This window comes from Lontra canadensis, unplaced genomic scaffold, assembly GCF_010015895.1.
Source record: "Lontra canadensis isolate GAN:19392208 unplaced genomic scaffold, GSC_riverotter_1.0 scaffold65, whole genome shotgun sequence".
Classification (NCBI taxonomy): domain Eukaryota; kingdom Metazoa; phylum Chordata; class Mammalia; order Carnivora; family Mustelidae; genus Lontra; species Lontra canadensis.
Window position 1 is genome coordinate 7784597 of NW_022631059.1, and position 22611 is coordinate 7807207.

A 22611-nucleotide genomic window follows, 5' to 3' on the forward strand; every position below is an offset into this window, starting at 1 on the left:
CTGCCACCAGATGTTCGCAAACACTTCCAGCTGATCTCGTCTGTTCTTTGTACACTGGCCATTTTGGCCTTCTCAAAACCCAAAACTGATTGTCTCATTCTTGCTTCTGTGGTGTTCCATTGCTTTCATGTAAAGATGCAATTTCTTTTTTTTTTTTAAGATTTTATTTATTTATTTGACAGACAGAGATCACAAGTAGGCAGAGAGGCAGGCAGAGAGAAAGGGAAGCAGGCTCCCCACCGAGCAGAGAGCCCGATCCGGGCTCGATCCCAGCACCCTGGGATCACAACCTGAGCCGAAGGCAGAGGCTTTAACCCACTGAGCCACCCAGGCACCCCAAGATGCAATTTCTTAAGCCAGACATCAGTGTCCTGGAAAATATGGCCACACTGAACCATGGGCCCCAACCCACGTCCCCCACACCCAGATGCCTCCAGACCCCACCACACCGGCTTCTGCCAGTTTCTCTGATTCCTTCAACACTATTGACCCATGAGGTTTTGCACCCGCGGCCCCTCCTCCTGCCATCTTCCCTCCTGACGCATTCTTCCTTTACCTGCTCTTCTCCTACGCGCCACTCAGAGCTCTGAACCAGCTTCCTGCAGGAAGCCTTCCTGGATGACTGAGACGCCCCAGAGGCTGGTCCTGTCATCAGGATTCATTAAGGAAGTGATTCCGGAGGAGAGTGTGAGGGACTGAGCGCAGCAGGGTAGGAGGAGGAACCAAAGCAGGTACAATTTGGGGCGGGGGGGGCAGGGGGAGGCGCTCCAGTCTCAGCCGGATCCCCTGGGGAGCCCTGGGCATGGTGCTTACCCAGCGAGTGGGTTTGTTCTCTATGGGGCCAACCCTCTTCAGGAGGCCCCTGGAGGATGCACCCCCCGGGTACCTCTGGCTCTGAGAGATGTCCACACAGAGTGGCTCATGGAAGCCCAGATTCATCCTGTTGGCAGGACCCATGGCGAGTCATAAAACCTTGTTGCTGAGGCCTGGGAGACCGGGTGGAGTGCAGTGCTGGTCACAGGGTTAAGGTGACTCAGATCTATTATGATCGTCACCAGTGACACAGGCCATTCAGTGGCCCTTATCCTACGTCTTCTCCAGTCCCTGTTCTGCCTCCCTTGAGGCCAACTCAGTTCTTCAACTTGAGCAAATTCTAACGGATACGTACAGGAAACTGGTTCATAATGATAGACGGAGAAGGCGGTCCCCTCACTCGGTGGTGTCCGGATACTTTGTTGAGAGTGGGAGGGAAGAAAAGACGGAAGGCAAAGACGGGGAGAATGGTGAGATCAGGAGACTTGCTGGACATTTGTGGCAAAGATCCCACACGTGGCACCGCTCCTCGGAAGAAGAGAAAATCATTTATGGAGTAACTGCTTATAGGCAGGTGGCGGAGGAGAAACGTGTTCCGGCACCGGAGGGAAGGCGAGCTGTGTGGACGGGTGAGGGACGACACTTGTCTTCACGATGTAGCTTGCAGATGGGCTGTACGATAAATGTAGGCAATTTTTTTATTGCTTGCTTGCTCTGAGAACCCAAGTCTCCAATGAAACGCCTTGGAGTTACATGTCCTGTAACTCCATGTCGGTGTCGTCGGAAAAATACGGACAGAAGGTTACTCACCTCACTTGGGTTTCTGTCCCAGAGGACCGATGTCCTAGTTGTGTGACTGGGTCGTTCACTTACCCTCCCTGAGCCTTAGCTATTCCGCGCAGGCTGACAAACCTCACGCAGGAGTGTTCTTGTAGGGGCAGAAAATTTGACGTGCGCCTGGCTCAGGGCTTGGTGCAGAGCAGGAGCAGTGTCCGAAGTCATATTTCTGGATCAAAGGGGCAAACATGAAGCAACTTCCCTTGGAAGGTTTCTTTCCAGAGGATGTCCGGTGAAATGTTCTGGACCCAGATGGGAAAAATGGGACGTGATAACAACATTTAGAGAAATTTAATCATTTTTACCTCCTTATGGAGCAGAACTTAGAACACTGGGAGTCGAAGGAATTGGTATGGTTTTTATTTCTGTTCAGGGATTTCAGGAGACTGATGGAGAATTACCAGGGCAATTAAAAACAAAACAAAATATTTATTCCATCAGACCCATGGTCTAAATGTGGGAGCTTTTGTGCTAAATCCTGGAAAGTAGGAGCACCTGGGTGGCTCAGTGGGTTAAAGCCTCTGCCTTTGGCTCAGGTCATGATCTCAGGGTCCTGGGATGGAGCCCCACATAGGGCTCTCTGCTTGGCAGGGAGCCTGCTTCCCTCTCTCTCTCTGCCTGCCTCTCTGTCTACTTGTGATATCTGTCTGCAAAATAAATAAATAAAATCTTAAAAAAAATAGATTCTGGAAACTACAAACCCATAGATTACATTTCATACATTCCATTTGGTCCACACCTGGCTGCCAAGTACTGATTATTCTAATTCCATTGATCTTTCTACTTGTATTAATTGGTATTCTGTCAGGAAGAATTTTTATTGGTTTGTTTCAAGTTCTTATTTAAATTCCAGTTAGTTAACATGAAGATTTTTTTCTTCTTAATTTGTTTATGTATATAAGAGTGAGCTTGCAAATTTTTTAAAATAAGTCATAATTTTTCACTATCATTATTTATTTTGATGGCCAAATTGTCCCAGATTTGGCTGGCGGGAGCCTTTTCAGATATGTTCCTCTGTGTGTGGGAGTGTGGGAGTGTGTGTGTGTGTGTGTGTGTGTGTGTGTGTGTGTAGGAAAAGAGACAGACAGAAAAAAACAAAGCAGAAATAGTGAAACACTAATGCTTGAGGGACCTGGGTGAAAGGTACATGGAAATTATTTGTACTGCTCTTGTACATTTGAAATTATGTCAAAATAAAAAGTTTAGGGGTACCTGGGTGGCTCAGTCGGTTACATGTCTGCCTCTGGCTCGGCTCATGATCCCAGGGTCCTGAGATCAAGCCCCCGAGTAGAGCTCTCTGCTCAGCAGGGAGCCTGCTTCCCTGTCTCCCTCACTGCTTGGGCTCTCTCTCTCTCTCTCTCTCACTCTATCTCAAATAAATAAATAAATTTCTAAAAATAAAAAATAAATAAAATAAGTAAATAAAAAGTTTAAAAAACCTGAGAGGCGGTTGAGTCCGTGGTTCAGAACCGAGCACGGGAACAGGTTGATTTGGTTCAAATCCCAGCCTCTCCACTTGCCAGCTGTGTAATATTTAGGCAAATTATTTTGAGCTCTTTGTGCTTTAATTTTCTCATCTATGAAACAAGGGTAATGGTCACAGTGTACTTTGAAGAGCTGCTGAGAGAATAAATTGAAACAGCGTATTAAAACTCTTAGGTGTCTGGCCCCTTCTGAGTCCTCAATAAACAGGAGATGTTTTAAAATGCACCAGCAGGGGCACCTGGGTGGCTCAGTCGGTTAGGAGTCTGACTCTTGATTTCTGCTTAGGTCTCCAACTCAGGGTCATGAGCAGGCTCCGTGCTCAGTGCTGAGTCTGCTTGGGATTCCCTCTCCCTCTCGCTCTGCCCCAACCCGCCCCAGCTCATTCTTGAGCACTCTCTCTCCAGCAAATAAATAAATCTGTTAAAAATATATATATATATATATATAACAACATGGACCATTCTGAGATCTGGCACAGGATTTCGTATGACTAGCTTCTATGGACATGCAGGAGGACTGGCCCGGAGGACCTACAGGCACACAAGGCAATGGGCAGAATGGCTCATGGCCCAGAGGCAGGGTGTGGGCCCGGCACTGCTCTCCCCACCCACCCTGCTGCCTGATCCTACTCTTTGCCACACCTCATTTCTGAACTCCATTTTGCACATCCTAGGAATTGCCTGTGTTTTCCCCCTGGGTCTTTAGGGAATCTCATTGGATTTCACTGAAACCATAAAGCTCAATCTCCTGGCTAGAACAACCAACATTTACTGACGTTGGGCCCTTTCCTGTACCTTATTCTTCACGTACAGCTTGCTGAGAAGCCGGAAATCTTCCTATTTTTTTTAAATGGCCTTGCAGAAGTCAAATAGCTTGCTCAGGAAAACACAGCAAAGCAGGAAATGGACTCAGACCCTGATCCCTCTGACTCCATGGGCCTTGCTCATTCCCCCATACTTTGTGACGCTCGGAGAACCTGTAAATGGGTCAATTAATCTATCAGCGAGTATTTAGTATAAACCTGTTAAACAACATTGGTTGAGAGCCAAGGCTCCATTTATGGTTCAATCTAATTTGTTGAACTTCTCTTAATCTCCTGGATTGGACGTTGATCCAAATGACATAATCACTTATTGCCGTCCACGATTGTTCTGTCCTGCAGAACCTCCCTTTATCAGCAGCAAAATATTTGTGGAACTCTTAATCATCAGGACACCTTGCACAGGGGGTCCTTCCAAGTTGCATCAACTCCCAAGCACTGATGCCTTGGAATTAAGGCGAAGATTTGCACAGTGGACACTTTTCCTCCAGATTTGTTTTTGCTTTAGCGAAAAGGGGTGTGAAGTACTGCACATGTTGAGCAGAGAAAGGGGGACAAAGAGTAGAAAAAAAAAGTCTGGCAGCCAAAATTAATAGTGATCCAAGACTTGATGGCACCAACTTGAATGATGACTTCCTTGTAATAATTTCATAGTAGGGAGACATACACTTATCTCAGGGATAGGTACAGATTCAAATAAAAGGATATAAATGTATACTTCTGAAATATGCTAAAAATATAAACTATAAAGAGAAATATTTCTCAAATATATAGAAATATGTAGTATATTTTTAAAAATAAGGACATTTCCTCCCTTAGTCTATTTTCCCTCGGTTATGTCCTTGCTTCAGCAGCCCATATATGAATTCCCTTCCATTATATTTGCCCAGACCTCTTGAGACCAGAGGACATTCCCTGGAGGCTGGTGGATGTCCCCCAGGGGGACACCAACACCAACACCAATTCTCAAGTTGAGTTCAGAGACAGCAGAAAGGGAATCATGATTAGCTCACAGAGACTCACGACCTATGCTATATATTTATGCATCCCATATATAATATATTCTGGATCCAAGCCTACAGATATGTAATAAGGACGCTAACCTTTATGAAGCACTGTCTCTGTGGTTGGCACTATATTAATGGCATTACATCAACTTTTTCTCCCTGGTGCTTTTCGTAAGGGTGCATTTAGGGGTGCCTGGGTGGCTCAGTGGGTTGGGCGTCTGCCTTTGGCTCAGGTCGTGATCTTGAGGTCCTGGGATCGAGCCCTGCATCAGGTTCCCTGCCCAGTGGAGTCTGCTTCTCCTTCTGCCCCTCCTCCCACTTGAGCTCTCTCTCTGTCTGTCTCAAATAAATAAAGTCTTTTTAAAAATGCTTATGTCTCACGGAAGAATTAACTGAAAGAAAAATGATGCCTATATATCCCTCACAAGTTACACAGCATGAATTTTGGAGGTAGGCAGACAAATAATTCTCATTACTGATAATGTATATGTTTATAATTATCTTCTGGTAATACTAGTTCTTTTTAAATTTCTAGTCGAATTTTAAATTTGCTTTTTAAATGAGTTGATTTAAATTTTAAAGAGGAGATGATAATAGTAAATGTTATTTCATGAGGCATATGAATCAGACAACAATTATGAAAATGGCATAAGAGTAGCTAGAAATTAGGAATTTCTGGAAGTTGATAAGCCTGTGATGAAGAGATGAGTAGACTTTTCATTTTACGGTTGAGGAAGCTGAGGCCTGGGGATTACTGATGCTCAAGGTCCACGGAACTAGTGTGTGATAGGACCAGGATTTCAACCCAAGAAATTTGACTGTGGAGGTCAGACACTTGGATGGCCCATGGCTTCCCCACTTTTTGGTAATTACATCTTTGTGACATAAGGCCAAGTCCTGTAACTTGCTTCTAGCTAATGGGATGTGTCAATGGTGATAAGATGTCACTCGCCTGATTGTGTTACAGAAGACCATAACAAAATCTATCATCCCAGGAGACTCTCTCCTTTGTTGGTTTTCAAGAGTAAGCAGGTATGTTGGAAGGCCCACATGACCAGGAACTGAGGGCAACCTTCTATGAAAAAGGAACATCCAAAAGGAACTCTAGTAAGTCCCAAATTAATCATCAGAACCAGCATCATGCATTAATTCATCCAACAAATATCTGTTAAACCCTTATCTACTAAATTGCATACTCGTTAAGGATAGTGGCTTTCTGTTCTCATATTACAAGAGCTATTCCTTATTCCCACCTTGAAATTGTTTCTACGGTGTAGTTCACAGAGGGACAAGCTCAACCCACCTTTCAAGCTTGACTTTATTAGTTCTGTTTAAATAGTGACATAGCAGGAAATGGTCTGAGATCATCGTTCTCAAATAATTTCCAGGTAGGAAAGCCCCACATAGGAGTTAGCGACCTCTCCATTGGAAATAAATAAATTAAAGCAAGGAAGAAAACATAAGAAAGTAAGAAGAGAAGCACTGATGTTTTTGAGACATCCCCGAAGTACATTCTAGTTTCCGTTAAATCACAGAAGCAGATTGTTAATTCAAACAAGCAACAAACATCAAAAGGCCACAAAGATTACCCCATAGCTGCCTTGTGGAGTTAGGGTGTTGGCTAAATCAAACTATAGAAACAGCAGAAAAAGAAATATGTTGCCATTGTGTTTGTAATGAGATTTCTGAGACTAGTTTCATTTTTTTACTCTAGAGTTTCCGGAGCAAGGTGCTTAGTCAGACCTTGGGTGACCATTAAATAAACTTGCCAAATCTTTCCAAAGTTCATGAGCAAGTGACCTGGAAAAAAAAGTCATATTAAGGCTTTAAAAGTGGACAAGAGCCGGAAGAACTTAAAATGGTTAACTCATCAACTTGCCCAGAATGAACTTGGGATGAGCTTGTCTTGCATGTTCCTTGTAGGGACCAGAAAAAAAAAAGTCAGAAAACAACTTCATTTCAGGGAAGGACAATTCCATTGTATAGGTCAATATCAAACTTTTTAGGTAATGAATGACTATGGTAGTTATTCATGTTCGAGTCAATCTGATGAAATCACATTTTATCCCATAATTTCTAAGTGACTGACCAGGAGATTTTGGAAGTTCACTACGTTATGCTACCCTTCTAAAATGAGCTGCATAACCAGCTTTCTTCTGCCTTTCTTTCAGAAAATCTTTGTATTATCAGTACCTTAAAAGTTTCTTGTAAAACTCACCTATAAAACTATACAGGTGTGAACAGGACTGGCTACATAATTTGCAGGGTCCAATATACAATGAAAATGAGGAGCTCCTTGTTTAAAAAAAAAAAAAAACAACCACAACAATTAAGAATTTCAAGATAGTGCCTCACAGAGCATTAAACCAAACACACGGCCATTGTAGGCAATTTCACTTGCCCCATGCACCTGCCTAGCTAAGGTCCCACCCATGCTGGGCCAGCCCTTGATATGGGCACAGAGATGTTTAGCCATGTTTGGCCATGACATTAATTCCTGTCATTGGAATGGTTACTGCTTTATTCAGATTTTCTTTTTTGGGGTGGGGGGGTCAGTTAAAGGAATTCAGACCCTGGTTCTGGTGAGTGACCTAAGCTGCACAGGAAAAGGAAGCTGGGAAATCACCAAATGACTCCCATCAGCCTGCCTTGTAAATTACGTGATTCTAATTCCATCTTGGAGACTGCTACCACTGTTGTCTACACAGAGAAGCTAATAATAGTAACATCTTTTATTAAATTGTTTCTTATATGCCAAGAAGGTACTCTACACTCTGCGTACGTTATTTCATGTTAAACATACTGTCACTGACGTTAGGATACAAATGAATACTATGCTTGATTTTAGCCAAAAGGCTGAGAAGCAATAGGTTACAAATAATAAACAGGTTTGGGTAAATGAAGAAATTTGTCTGCAGTCATCTGCCTAGAGAGGGAGAGCCTAGATGTGGATCTCAGATTTGACTGGAAAGGCCAAAGTCTTAAGAACTATATTTTACCACTTCATTTTATATGATTTTTTTTAAACAGAATTATTCTGACCAACCACAGGGGATCAGGGTTTCTCCGCCTCATCATTGGTGACATTTACAGCTCAACAGCTCGGTCGTGGGGGTGCTGCCCTGTGCTTTGTGGTCCCTACCTACTAGATGCCAATAATACCTTCTCTCAGTTGTGACAAAAAGCTGTCACCAGACATTGTCAAATGTCCCCCAGGGTGGGGGTAGGGGGTAGTGAAATCACCCTGGCTGAGAACTACTCTTCTAGATCTCCCTCTCACTAAATTTTTTATAAAAAGATTTTATTTACTGAGAGAGAGAGAGACAGAGAGAGAGAGAGAGAACAGGGGCAGAAGGAGAGGGAGACAGAATCTCAAGCAGGCTCCCCGCTGAGCAAGGAGGTTGACGCCGGGCTCGATCTCACAGCGCTGAGATCATGACCTGAGCTGAAATCAAGAGTGGGATGGTCAACTGACTGAGCCACGCCAGCGCCCCTCTCACTAGACTATTTTAGTGCAAAATTTCAAGAGTTAGATGCAAATTCTATTCATCAGAATGAGAATTTTTAAAGGAGCATGCATTCATTGCACAAACATTTACTGTTTCCCTAGGGACCTGTACACACAACTTTAAAAATACCTACATTGGCAGTGTGAACTTTCCAAGATATGTAGGAATGAAGTATTAATTGTTGGAGATTACAATCTGCACTATGGATTAGCCATGGAACAAAAAAATTGGCTTCTTGGGCCAGATTAGGCTGACCAACAGATGACCCACAGGACCAACTCAGTTAGTTGTAACAAGAGGTACAGTTGACAGAATGCATTCCATTTACCCAATGCAGAAGGAATCTCACTTGCATTTGAAGAAAGTTTAGGGAATGTATACATTTCCATGCCAGTGTCGAAATTGCTTTGGGAATTTATTCCTTACTAACATATTTACCTTGCAATACAAACAGTTCCCATGGATCTTGTATCAGCCCTCAGAAAGTCAACTGAGAAAAATGACTTGTCATCATGATACTGTTGCCCAAACCATGTTGTTGGTAATTCAGTTTTAGGCAGGGGCTTTGGGAAACACGGTTGTCTCAACAAGTTAATGCATTTTTATCTATTATGGAATAATTAGGCTGCTAATTAACTGGGTACAAATGTTTCATGGGGAAAAAAATAGCACTCCCCCCCCCACGCCTATCACAAATGCTACTTATTTGAATATACAGATGGTAATCCCTCAAGCTTCTAGCAATTTCTGGCAACTTGTAAAAACCTAAGCCATCAAACAAAATAATAGGAGCTATGTGTTCAGTCTGGCTGTTGACTTCATCTTTGAACACTATGGAAGTTGGGGTGCAGGCGGTTTGTTCTTATCTGCTTTGCCAGAACCTTGCCTAGTATCTGGTATACAGTAGGTGCTCAAAACCTTAGTCGAAAAAAATGAATGCTCTTTAAAATTCCACTAGCTTCAATCCCTGGAAGACTCACCAAAAAATGTAATTCGGGAATGAATATGAAACCTAGTTTCTTATCCCCTGCCATGTTCCAAATAATCTTTTAACACCTTTTGATATAAATACCTGAATCATCAGCTCATTCTTCGACCTTGAGAGTTGATTAGATTTTTGCATCGGGGCTGAACTTAGATGCTCCTGCGGCACATACCCAATGCTTGAGTCACAGGACAGCTGAGGATGAACGGAGATGCTACCAAATTCAACCATGTGGAGGGGAAGTTTTTTAGTACACGTCTGAGCTTCTGGCATCCTGAATATGCATTCCCAGGGCTCACCAGGAACACTAAACTAACTATCCTTCCAATCTAAACTGATTGCGTGCTTGGCTTCCCAGATGTGTTACCAAACTTCATGAAAGCCTTCAAAAAGTAACTGCATTCTGGAGTAATCAAAAAGGGAATATGAGCCAGGGCAGTGGTAGAGAACATACATGGAGAATGTGTGTGTCAGCCATTATGGTTGTTTGTTATAAGCGTTGTCTCACTCTCATCTTCCTATCAGTCATGAGCTTTGAGGTAGTATTATCTCCATGGATGAGGGGACAGAAGCTTGGAGAGGTTAAGAGATGGGCCAGGGGGCCACACAGCTAATAAATGGCAGACTTGGTTTCTGAACCTAGTATTCTTTTGACCTCAGAGCATAAGTTCACAATCACCATGATTTATGTCCCCAAATGAGTATCTGAAAAGAAAAATCAAGATGATAGCTACCACATAAGTTCAATTTCATATTTAAAAGGGATGGATAGCCTTCCATGTTGTGCTCTCTTGGGTCACTCTCCATGAGGACATCAGCCATCATGTCATGAGGACACTCAAGAAATCCCATACAGATGCCCACGTGACAAGAAACGAAGTCCTCTTGCCAACATCCAGGACTAACTTACCAGGCATATGAGTGGGTCAACTTGGAAGTAGATCCTGGATTACTGCAGTGCCAGCTGACACCTCCCCAGTCAAGCCCTCGGATAACTACAGTGCCAGGGGACATCTTGCAATCTCATGAGAGATTCTCAGAAAGAACTGCCCAAGTGAACCACTCTGGATCCTTGATTTACAAACACTGTGAGATTAAAAAAAAAATCCCTTTCTTTTTAATCCACTAAGTTGTGTGCGTGTGTGTGTGTGTGTGTGTGTGTGTGAAATTTGTTACATGGCATTAGATAACTAAAACAAAGTGGGAGAATATTTTCAAGGGAGTGGTCCTAATGATGAACCATGGAACCTACTGTAGATAAGGAGGGAAATGAAGAAATGCAGGACGTGCAAGAAAGCGGATGGCTGTACTTGCAGTAAAATCCCAGCTCTTCATAACAATCAAGATGACCCTTGAGGCACTCCGATGTACTCTCTCACCCCTCACTCTCCAGTTCACTAGGAGAGCCACATACTGACCTGCTGGTGCTCTTGGTATCATTCCTTCAGTGAACCAACCTCATTCCTGCCTGACAGCTTTTCGCAATGACGATTCCTTTACCCAGGACACTCTTCTTCCAGATCATTATCTGGCTGCCTCCTTCTCATTCTTTGTCTCCACATAAAAATCACTTATTCAGAGAAAACCACTTCCTCTAATGCTGCCATCCCACTACTCGTCCTGAGCTGCCCTCTACCATCACCTTATTTTAGTTCCTTCAGATTTCTTAGCCCTTATCTAAAATTTGTCTTTGTTTGCTTGCTTGTTTACTTATTTATTTCTTCAGCAAGAATATAAGGAAAGAGGGACTTTATCTCATTCACTGCTGTGTTCCCAGCATCTTGAATAGTATGTTGGTCATAGTGGGATCATAATAAACAGTCTACGGAATGGCTGGATGGATAAAAAGAAGCCAAGAGAGAGAACAGCTTGAATGCTGGCTCGGACACACAGTACAAAGTACAGACGACCGGGAAGTACAATTATACAATAACTGAGAATGCTGAGAGGAGCCGTGCAGAAGCTGGACAAAGACCACCTTTGGCCTTGGACGATTCTATACCACTCTTCATGACTCAACCCCGGGAAGGAAGCCAAGCACAATGAAACCAGATCCTGGCTTCTGAGTGGAAACGGCACATTAGCCACATTAGCAAGGGTGCAACCCTGTCAGGGAAGAGAAAGGAAGGAATCTTGCATGAGTGGTTGACCCTCCATCCCTACGCTGTAGCTCATCTTATCTTGGGAAGATTCTGAAGCCTGCAAGGCCACCACAACTTCTTTGGTCCTCTGAACATGGCCACACAGTGACGTTACTGTTATCCGGAAAGCCATTCCCCCAGTTTCTTAGAACACATCGCAGTTTCAAAGAAAATTCCACCAAAACATGAGTGATCTTGTGTTCATTCGCTGCCACACACTGTTTGACGTTCCACCCTAATTGGACACCATGAACCTGACATTAACACATTATTGGCAACTAGAGCCCCGGTAGCCTCACCCCAATTATGAAATTATAAGCCGTTGACACATCGTATGTGGGCATTTTTAATCATTAAAGACAAACCTGGGAATAGTTGAGATTTTAATGCCCAACTGCAGTGTTGCTCAATGTCTACAGTTGGGCAACTCGAGACTTCAAAGGGCGTGAAATCCAATTCCTTGTCTTCATGAATCACCACCCCCTGAGAGTAGACCTCAGCACATTGTAGGACCGTTAAACAAAGGCTTCATATCTGAACCCGGAAAATAAATTCCTGTTTCGAAAAGGAAACAGTTCTCCCTTATTCTGATGAAAGTCATGAGTTTATGTTTGGAAAACTGTTACCAGAACAATAATGAAATCATACTCCTATTTGGGAACTGAGATGATTAATAACCAATAATTTTGAATAGGAGGCTGATTTATGCGGCACCTTTGTCAGCCCACAGACATTGTGTGGAGCAACCGAAGTGGCTTCATATCACTGAAGCCTGAAACACAGCTTTGGCATGTGTCCCAAGAGTCACTTGAGGGACAGAGCCAATGCTCAGCATAGAAACGGAAAACAGCAAACACAAAAATGTTGTGTAAGGCAATGAGGAAATAGCAATGATCTTCTTCTGGGAAAAGATATACAATATTTATGATTTTTTTCCCTTCCTTTCTTTTGGGGATTTTCTATTCTCTTGCTACAGGATGTCAGCAGTCCTTATGTATCTGAAAGAACTCTACCAAAAGTTATGGTTCCTTCTGATAATCAAGACCAATGCTCATACCTTGAAGAATTCCTGAGCAATTTTTTCAGCTTCAGAATTGGAACTGTCCTACTGAATCCTCCAGATTCGCTGGAGAAAGGAATTTACAAAGGAGATTTTGGTGGTTTTCAATGGAAGTTTATGACCTTCCTTGGGCTGAAAATGTCTCCAAGAATAGGAGAGATGTTGAGCAGAAGAAGAGAGAGCAGGAGAGAAGATGATGAATAAAAAAACAGAGAAGAAAATGAAGTGTAGGAGATGCTAAGCAGGCAGGAGACACTGCGTAGAAGCAAAACAAAGTCAAAGAAGTTCATGTGCCGATTGGTCTGAGTCCTTTGTTGGTGAGAAGCCATGTAGCTCTGGCTGGGGCAAAGGCTTTTGAGACAGGATGCCGGAGGTGGAGGAGTTTCTCTGGGGTCACATTCCCCTTATCCATGTGTTTGTCTCCCCACCCGGCTCCATCTTTGCCCTTCTCTATTCCTGAGAGTCTGACCTCCATCGTAGGCACCACTTGGATTCCAGATCCTTCTGCAGTGGTTGCATTTGGGTTTAGCCGCTGGGAGAGAGCCAAGAGCAGTATATCAGAGAATGGGAAGTGAGAGAGGTCAGATTATGACTTCTATCACCACTCTGACCTCATATCAGGCACTGGCTTCCTCCCACTAGACGACAGCTCCTTCCAGATGGTCTCTCCCCTCCCTGATTCAACTCTTGCTGGGCACCTGCAAGAAATAGTTCTTCCACTTGCCCTTTTAGGCTATAACCCTAGACCTCAGCCCTGGTAGGGTTTCAAAACAGTATCTCAACTGAATGGAAGAAATGAAAGAAACATGTTTGTTTCCAATAACCAACGGGGAGTCCATCCCATCAGCTACTCTTAATGTGAACACATTCCCCACTGCAAAAAAAAAACAAAAAAGAGAATTAATGCCCTTTTCCTACAGTGGCTAGTAAATGACCTCATCATTATAGACTAGGGCCATGGCAGCAAGCTAATTCTTCTGTTTTTAAAGTAGAGATAAAGCATTCTTCCAGACAAAAGAACTTCAGTCCCTAATACCATTTCTAGACATGGCCTCTAAGAAAAAAGAAATGATTTGTGATGAGAAAAAAAAAAAAAAACAACAACACTTAGAAACGCAGTGAAAGAGTGAACTAGAACCCCAACTTCAAAGGGGTCAACTAGATGCACAATTCTGTGAAACATATGTGGAACCTTAGAGACCTCCTCTGAGCCACATTTACAGCCCCACATGCTAACCCATTGCTCAAGCCAAGGAAAGAAACAATCTAGAAAAAGAAACCAAAAAGACTTGAATTCCCTCGCTGAGCATTTTGTTGCCAATTTTGTTTACCTAATCCAAGGGTCTTCAGGGTTCCCTGTGAGATACTTCCTCCCACACAGCATGGCCCACGGCTAGTTACAAACCCCTTGAGTGCAGTTATGGCCCAAGAAGAATCACTATCCCCACCAGGGATGTGATAAAATTATTGGGTGAACTCATCAGGAATTCTGCATACAGGAAAAAAAAAAAAAAGACAAAATAAGGAAAACACTGTCCTCTTGGGGATGGGGCCAAAATCCTTTGGGACTTAGGGACACTTTATCTCAAAATAGATGTATTACCTGCTTTCCCATCAGCCTCAACTACTACTGTATTTGAATGCCAAGGTCACAGCATCCAGATTGAGGAACAGTTTATGACCCCATGCTGGTAATTCTGAGGAAGACCAACAAAAATAACCCAGTAAAAAATGGCCAGTGGGCCAAAAATAAGTGGTAGAGAGAATGCCAGAGAATTGTGAAGGGAAATGGAGTAACTACTTTGTTAAGACAAAACACGCCTCTCTGGGTTGAAGACTTCTCTGTGTCCCACAGAATAAGCACCCCAAAATTCTGATTTGACAGTAATAATATTTCTCTTGAAGAAAGGACTATGCTGCTGCACACAGGAATCTTCGAGGCCGACTTGCCAAAGCCAGTCATGAACTGCAGTGTACTGAAGCCGTGGGGGCAAGGTCATGGTGTCTTGTGTTGTTTTTTAAACACAGATTGGGATCATGACGGAATATTATGCGAATGGCCCAGAACACCTCCAGTAAGGAATGCACTGCATCTAACACCAGCTCTTCCAAGGAAATCCACATAAGTTCATCATGTCTGGGGCCCAGATCGTCAAGATTCTTTTGCCGCTTTCCTTCTCTCTCTCTCCTTCAGCACACCTGGGCCAAGTCTGTAATATTCGTGTGGGGAGAGGAATTCATTCTTGACCCAAAGATGATCTCGATCCACAGGATGAGAACTACGAGATGAACATCTCTGCGATGCTTCATTCCCCTTAGCTACCAGCTTTGTAAACAACCATGGATGATGTAGCCCTTTCCCAAAAGCACTCCAGAGCACTCACCTCCATGACCTTCTGCTAAATTCCTTTCAGCTGGGAGTCATTTTGAAGCCTTTTCCCTTTCTTGTCTCCCCTGAGTATTCTTTGACTTTCTGGCAGATGTCAGCAATAATTAAAACCCATGCATCTGTTTCTGGTGGCCTATGACCTAGAAGACGCTGGTTGGAACGCCTGCTGCTCTTTCTCCTCCCTCCTCCAAGTGTTAGAATCGCTCCAAAAGCCCATCCTGCTTATAGACATGACCAAGATACATTTTTCACGTTGCCAAAATAAAACGCAAACCTGTTTCCACAAACTGAAGATGTGCGAGCCACAAATGGTTTAAAGCTGAGTTTGACACAGCAGCAAATGTTCAGAAATCGCAATCACACGTTTTCTCTTTTTCCTTGATGCAACTTACCAGACTGCTTATTTACAAAGAAGAAAATAACCAAAATCACCCATAATACACTTTGACACTAAGAGTGCAGAGCATAACCCATTAAAACATAATTAAAAGCATTAAGTCAGCAAGAATCTAGGGAGAGTTCTATTTAGAAAAACTGGCACCTGAAAAACAAAAGTATGTACAACCTATCCAAAGGAACTTTTTTCATTATGTCCATTTTACAGATGAGGAAACCAAGACACAGGCAGGAGTAACCTACCCAAAAGTAAGCAACAGAGCTGGGCTCAATCGCTGGCAGGTCGTTAAGGCAAACCCTGGCCACGCACACACACATAATGACTACACTATGATGCCTTAGTCCAGGAAAGGGGTAAATAAGAAAATTTATTTAGAACTTACTAAATGCCTGGCAATGGATATCACACAGGAAGCAAAAAGCAGGCCCAGGTCCTGCTGTCAGGAAGCTCTCAGTCTGGTTGGGGATGGAGCCAAAATGGGGAAGAGAAGGACATTCCATCAGACATTACCTAACTGGGGTGGTGCACAGAGCTTCGAGTGTGGTTCCAATCCCAGGCGAGGGTCTTTGATCATTGAGAATTGCTGCTACAGAGACCCTCTGATATGTTGCCTTCCTTTGAGGATGACATGTCTAAGAGCATGTGACTTGCTCAAATTCAAATTATTTAAAACACAGATTCCTCTCCGTTCAAAATGTCTTTCATGAGGGACCTCCTTTCCATGTCTCCTGCCCCTTTGGGAGCGGGAAGTTATTTGGTTATTTCCTCCCTTCATGAGTCAAAGACCCATGGTGTCCAATCAGCCAGCCCCAGGATGGCACCACTTTGATTTGTCAAGTCTATAAACTGAAAACCTTGGGCATTGTCTAGCCCTAGAGGAGCTTCGAGAACAAGTTTATTTAACGGTGAGACCATAAACCTATATTCCCCTAAAGGTCATTCATCTCAGCTACGTTAGAAACCGAAGGAGGGTCTGGTTTCCACAGGGTCTAGGATGGGACTTGAAAAAGAAAAAAAAACTGTGTGAAGAAGAAACATCAAAATCTCATGCAATCGATATTTAGCTAAATATGTACAAAACATCAAGCTGTGTCGATAATCAACTATTACTCTGACTTGTGTCTGAGTGTACATACATGCGTGTGTATGCATACATCAACACGGGTCTTAGTGTGGGATGCGGGTAAGGTTAAATCTGTCATTGCGTGTGGGAGAACACTTCAGATTTATGAGAAGAAGGAATCTGTGAAAAATCGTGGGGTCAAAGCCCAAACTGCATTTTGGGTTAGGCTTCTAAAGAGCAACCTAAAACAATTATTTTCTGTTTGCTGCTGGTCCGATTTTTAAAATATCTCTTTTAATTAATTGTCTGAAACCAGTGGCCCATGTTTGTGGCAGGGGTTCCCTTGAATTCATGCCCCAGGTGTTCATGATGTGTCTACACTGCTGAACGACCGTCCCACTCCTCTTTAAGACTTAACCTAATCTGTACCTTCAAAGCCCTCTTGGGTTCTGCTCTGGCACCAAGACATGGAGACAGAATCAACAGTGTCTTTTTGCCTGACTCTGGCAAGAGACAACTTGACTTCCCTTCCTGGTGAGGGTGAGGAATGTTGCCCGATGAACCTGTTCACCTCCACTCCCTCCATCTGGTGAGTGATTCAGAGGGAGACCTGCCCTCCGATGTCTCCTCACTGGATTTGGCGAGCCTGATAAACAGGCAGTTTGCCTTTTGATGTGTCTAGACACAGAAATGATTCAGAAAGTCCCTCTCAAGAGCTCCAACAAGGGCGCTGAGGAACTCAGGAGAGGGAAGGCGGCCTTTCTGCCCCCCTGCCTCCCCAAGCAGGCCCCGGCAGGGCCAAACACTCTCAATTACTCCTTCCTCCCTTGAAGGAACCAGAGGATGAATCAGCAGCTTGAAAGAGCTTGTTCTTTTCCTTCCTAAAACACAATGATAAAACCTGCAGGTGCCTGTGAAATGTTCCCTCCACCAGCCCCCGTTTTCCTATTTATGCTGCTGTGGTTCAAGGAAGACAGGGCTCGAGGGACGTTTGCATAAGTAAGCACGCTTTTCCAGGGGCCTTTCAGGTGTTTTCTGGACACGGGGTCTGAAGCTGGGAGTTAGGTGGGTGCAGAGATCTGTGAACCCTTGAAAGGCCATCAAAACTTGGAGGGGGTGTGCATGAGCCTTTTTGGGGTCGGAGTCCTTCCCTGGGGGCTGGGAAGTCCAGAATCTGTCAGCGCTCTAAACTGGCTGAGCTGGTCGGGCTCCTATTTCCTGAATCCGTACAGGAGGCGGGCATTGTCCTAAGTATTCATTTAGTCCTCCCAACCAGGTGAGGAGTTGGCACCATTATTTTCATCAAACAAACCCCAAATTAACAAACCAATAAGTGGCACAATGAGAAGTCTGACACAGACACCTGGTTCTAGCATTCCTGCCCCTCCTCACCATCGCAGGCTGACCACAAAAGTGAAACGAGGCAAAGGGACCCATTTATTTCCATTTTAGTGGTACCCGGTCTGTGCGGGAAACTGGGAAGAGAAAGTGGGTCCAACAAAGAAATGCTGGATTATCTGGGTGATTTTTTTTATTATTGTTAAAATACCACACTCTGGGGGCACCTGGGTAGCAGTTGGGTGAGCGTCTGCCTTCAGCTCAGGGTCCTGGGATCAGAGTCCCACATCAGACTCCCTGCTCAGGGGGAGTCTGGCCCCTCCCCCTGCTTGTGCTCTCCCTCTCCCTCTCTCTCCCTCTCAATAAGTAAATAAAATCTTAAAAAAAAAAAAAAAGCACATTATTTAGCAAACTTCCCTGCGTGTTCCAGGCACACCCTATATAAGACCTCACGAGCAGCAGTCACCTGCAAAACTCATCTGACACATCCAGAATTACATCTCTTCCCTGAGGACTTCAATGTCCTCAGACAGATACTGGCTCCTGCCATCATGTCATTTACAGGGACATTTACATGTCATTACAGTGAACCAGATGGGCCATTCCCAGGCACAAACACTCTCACATTTGGTGAGACAAACACCACCCAACGTTCTCGACTTTCTTGCCTCTCCTGGGATGCGGTAAGTGGGCTCAGGGTAGGAATTCTGTGGTGTTTACACTGCTCTGGGGCCTCAAAAGGAGTGTGTGCTCTGGAATCCGATAGCTCAGTCTGCATCCTTTAGTGGCTGGAAGCAGGGGACATGTAGGACATCGGGGTAGGTGTCAGGAGCACTATAGCCTCCCTCACACTTATTAATGTTTAGTTCAGGCTTCAGCTCCTGTATCACGAGCGCTGTGTTTTATGTCATTTTATCTTCACGGCTCTCTCACGGGAGCCGCAATTACTGCTTACCTTTTACAGATGGAACAGGGTGAGAAGACTAGAACCAACTTCACGGAGAGTGAAGCTCAGAACCAAGAAATGAGCCCACGCGACTGGTCAGGCTGAATATTTGCTCACTGCCTTGCGTCTTGGAAGTGGTGTGTGTGTGTGTGTGTGTGTGTGTGTGTGTAATCTGCGAGCCACATTTTAATAGGGGAAAACTCGGATTTCTATCCCCAATTATTTTATTATAATGTCTTTTTTTCTGACCTCAAGTGTTTGAAGCATGGTAACGATTCTAGCATTTCTTTGAAAGATGGTGTCTGTTCAGTGACTTCATTGATAAGCATTTTAAAGTAAACACATTTGTTCACTAAATAGGAAAAATTATAACCTGGGGAAACTGCTTTGTCTTAAATGAAGGGAGTTACCGGAAACTGAAGGTCATGGGTTTATAACTCACCTCTGACTCATTTTCCAGGGTTCCATGGAAATTCAGGAAAAAGATTTATAATTAAGTCCGGTGTTAAGCTTCTGGTTTTCTTATTGTTGTCTTATAGATTCTCATGTGGAATCAAGAAATAGAATCGAGGGGTGCCTGGGTAGGCCAGTCAGTGAAGTGTCTGACGTTGGCTCAGGTCATGATGTCAGGGTCCTAGGATCGAGTCACGTGTAGGTTCAGGACTGAGTCTGCTTGTCCCCTCCCTCTGCCTTTGCCCCTCTCCCTGTTCATGTTCTCTCTCTCTAATAATAAAATAAAATAAAATAAAAAACAGAATAAAGAGGAGTACATGAAAAGTGGAAGTCACCTGTCGGTCAGTGCCTTGTTCCAACTGCAGAGGTGGGAGCCGTTCCAGTGGCCGCCTTCGTGCAGGGAAGGAGTAGTATTTGAACATTAAAGTTTGACCAGATTGTATTTTTGCCATTCTATTTTTGGGCTCTGCTGATCCAACAACCCTGCCCTTATGAAACTGGACTCTGAACATCCTCTCTCTAGTTTACTATAAAAAGATTCTTTAATAAAAAACAGAGCTCAGATGGCAGTTTGAAAGGTTCGTCAGTTTTTAGTTTTCCTTGCAGGTCCCGAATTTCTGGCTGAACAAGCACAGCCCCGTGGGAGGTAGGAAGGAAACAAAAGTAAAATATTGTCTTTCTTTGAGGTCCTTACTCAGAATGGAGAGTTAAGGAAATTATCAAAACAAGGGTTCCTGACTTCCTTTGGAGAAAACAAACAAACAAACAAAACACTGACAGAAAGTGAGAGGAGAGGTACGTTATCAGGAAAACAAGTGGGGTGCTGGAAAATTCTCTAATATAGGTCACAAACTGCCAGGTTTTGAGCCAAATGCGGACCTCAGAAATGCTTTGTTTGGCTTCCATGGTGCGCTTTAAACTTTGAACTAGTTGACAACTTTTAAAAAGACAGATTTCCTCCTCAGAATTGGGATTTGCAATTCTCTTCAAAAGTGAGCACCATGTGGTGTGAGGCCAACCCCTTGCTTGGCCCAGCAGGTCACAAGAACCCCTGTGGGCGGGCCAGGCCCTCTCTGGTGCGCCCCAGGCCCCTCCATTCCCCAATGCCTCCCCCTGGGTCTGGCTCACTCATTTGAATCTCTTGCCTTTCCCTCATGCTTTGGAGTTCCCAGCAAGCGCTGTGGGCCATGGGGAAGTCCTCTAGCCACTCCAGCCTCCATTTTATTTACTTCCAGAATGAAAAAAAAAGAAAGTTTAAAAAGTAAAGTTTTGGGGGGACGCCTGGGTGGCTCAGCCAGTTAGGTGTCCAACTCTTGACTTTCGGCTCAGGTCATGATCTCGGGGTGCTGATATCGAGCCCCCCGTCAGGCCCTGTGCTCAGTGAAGAGTCTGCAGGAGTCTCTCTCCCTCCCCCTGCCCCTCCCCCTCTGCTCCTCCTCAGGTTTTCTCTCTCTCTGAAATAATTGATCTAAAAAAAAAAAAGGTAAAGTTTTTAGTTCTGTTCAGCTGTAGAATTCTGTAAGAGAAATGCTCCCTGCACTCCTGAAATATCTCACTGAGGAAGGTAGGAAGAGAGACTTGACATCATTTTGCTGGTGGTTTCTGGGTTTGGGATTTTCTCCAGAGAGCATGGATTTGCACGTCCAATTTTTCTTTATTCCCTCATTTCATCCTCTCTTATTCCTCCCCCTAAAGAAAATCAGTCTGTTCTCTGGATCCTGCTTGACCCCTCTCCCAGCCCTGCCTTCTCTTCCTAGTGACATCTGCGGGCTCCCAGATGGACGATCTCAGCAATGATGTCAGACCAACTGACCGAACACTCCATTTTTGACTGACATGAGCTACGTCCCCCAATGAAGCTCTCAACTCCACCCTAAAAGCACGGGGACCCTTGGACACAGGTTACTGGGGTGCCTACAAGTCAGGCAGACACCGACTGGATGTGTACTTTCCATTTAAAGTTGATCATAAACCAGTATCACATGCACACACGTGTACACACACATAGCGGTCTGCGCCCAGCTTTGCCATGCATTTCACGAATGCCATTTTGTGGTCTTTAAAAATGTAATCCATTGCTAATACACACAACAAGAGACATTTCACATAAAATCCGGGTACCTGGCCACTCATTAAACAGAAGGTAGTGGAATGTGGGCCATGGCCCCGGATGGCAAGAATGGGCCAGGCTGCACGGCAGCTTCCCCCAGAGAAGGCTCTGTGCTCTCCGGGCTGCCGGAGGCCCGTGTCACCTACCCACTTCTGCAGTCCCAGAAAGCAGTGGAATCTGATCTACAAGTTTCGTTTGGATCCCAGCTGCCTTTGTACTTCAAGGATAGGATGCAAATCTGTGTATTATACACCCGCTCCGTGGAGGCACGATCCACTCACCTAACCCATTTCATGCCCTGAAATAACTGACTTCAGTTAGCAACACAGGCCATGGCTCCAGAACCTTCTTGCCTCTCCCTTACCAGGAGGGCACAGAGAAATCACGCCCTCGTGAGATCATGGTTCATTTTCCCGCCTACTAACAATCAGCACCCTCGCTGATATCGTCAAAACCTCTGTGAAGAAGCTCCCCGTCTTCTGTTGTGTTGTCCCCTATTAGTAAGAAGCAGTAATTCATTAAGTTCTTGCCTCGGGACTACCAGAGGGTCAGGTTTTGTGTCCCCCACCGGTCCCAAGAAGCCCCGCCGCACTCCCATGGTCAGTGCCAAGGGACAGAACTTGAGGTGGACTGAAAGGTCAGCCAGTCACACCCCCAACACAGAGAGACCTCCCCGGCTTTTAGGGCTTTCCGATGCTTTCTAGAAATAACACCTGAAGCCTCACTGGGCAGGTACTCAACCGGCTACATTCATCACACACTTGGCAAGAGAAACAACGGTCCCGGGGGCTTCAGCTGCTCAGTTCACTTACTCCTCCAGATGCATTCTTAAAAAAATAACTAGAGGTGGTAGAGTAGAGCAGTTAGGGGCTCAGCTCCCCCGAAGAAAAGATGAACAAACAGGCTGGTGGCTTTGACCCCTGCTCTCACCCTTCTAATGGCTTCTCCAAGGGGAACAGCCCTAGGAGCTGAAAACAATTAGGCATGCAATGCACTTTGCTCAGACCTTTGCCCTTGGCTAATCATCATGATAAGGGCAGCGAAAATAACAACCAGTACTTACTGAGCACCTACTATGTGCCAGGCTGCTAACGGCTCTGCATACCTGGTGGCATGCAGCCCTCACACAAGTTCAATGCCGTGGCTGCTTATTCCCAGGCTTGGCTAATGAGGTCCAGAAACAGATTGAGAGACATTAGGTAATTTTCCTAAGGTCACACAGCGATGAAGTGTTGGTACCAGAATCCATATCTAACGT